Genomic DNA, 1,444 nt, shown 5'->3' on the forward strand with positions numbered 1-1,444 from the left:
TGTCTAGTAATCGGTGGGAGCAAAATAAACGCGGGCTGTCCCCTGACAAGATCTTCGGCTTTGCAAAGCCTTCTGACTCGGGTCCAGAGCACTTGGGGGATATCCAAACTTTCTGAAGCTATGGTGTTATACTACCTAGCAAAAAGAAATAAAGCAAAAAAGGAAGCAGTAATCAGAAACCGCACAACACCTCAGCTACTGATGTTAACAACACACAGATATAATCAAAGCTGTAAAATTGTACTTAACACTGAATTCTGCCCCCAAAACAGATACCAAAACTTGTAACTAATATGTATATTCCTGTGCAGTTTCACTATAAAGCACATACCAGTTAAGTGAGAGCCAAAGCACCCCTATGAGGGGATAGGTGAGGGGATAGGGATACCCCGTCCTAGTTTTGTCAGGAACTAGGTTCAAACAAAGTGGTTTCACGCAATCCTGCATTCTGGTGAGCATCTTGTCCTAGTTTGGAACAGTCTCTACAGCTTTACAATATGCTAATAGGCCAAATCGTCAGAAGGGTACCTCAGCAAGACTACCTAATATACCTCTCGCACCTAACAGTGAGAAGTGAAAGGAGGATCAAACAGTACAGTAGAGCCCGTGACCGGTCAGCCTTTTGGCAAGCTTTTCGGGCAAGCCTCAGAAAAACCGTCCAGGCATAATAGATGGAAACATAGTGACTTAAACACACCAATGCAAATGCAAATGCAAATGCAAAATAACATATGCGTGTAGATAAAATTTCATATTATGAATTTTGAGTCAAGTTTTCTAATTTCTCCAGCGGAGTCGCCAGAAACTGTAGCTTGACTTTTTCGCGCCCCCTTTTGGAAGACGAATAAGCCCTACAGTATCGAACTCCCGCGGTTCTGAATCTGATTCCACAAGTGCAATGTGAAATAGATAAACACCAAAGAGTCTCATTCTGGCAAATCTTTTGGAAACTCGATTTTGAATCAAATTGCCAAAAATGGACTATTTTTCCAGATACAGAATCGCCACCTTAAATATTTTTGAAAAATTTAGGAAATCCATGACTCATGCCAAAGGCCACGTGTCCGTCATCACCAAGATTGTCTTAGCTCGGGAACTTAGGTATGAGAGGGGAAGGTCATGAATTGAGCACCCCCGCTCGCCTGATCAAAGATCGGCCTCTACTAATCATGATATGAATCTTATGTACATTATATACTCTTGTTCCGGTTTATTAGGCTAGTATTAATATGTGATGCGCATACACACAAGTATAGACTAACTTGTAAGAATCAGAACACTTGATTCATGTTTATTTTGAAAATTGTTTCGAATATGTATCATTTGAAAAAGTGATCGCATACAAACATTACTCAAATTATTCCAATTCAAGCAATAAGCCTCCATCCACAGGCATTCAAACAGTTTATCATTTAAGCATTTAGCCTCATGGCAAGTATGCTAG

This window comes from Camellia sinensis, chromosome 4 (genome assembly GCF_055761805.1).
Source record: "Camellia sinensis isolate YWXY chromosome 4, ASM5576180v1, whole genome shotgun sequence".
In the NCBI taxonomy this organism is placed as follows: Eukaryota; Viridiplantae; Streptophyta; class Magnoliopsida; order Ericales; family Theaceae; genus Camellia; species Camellia sinensis.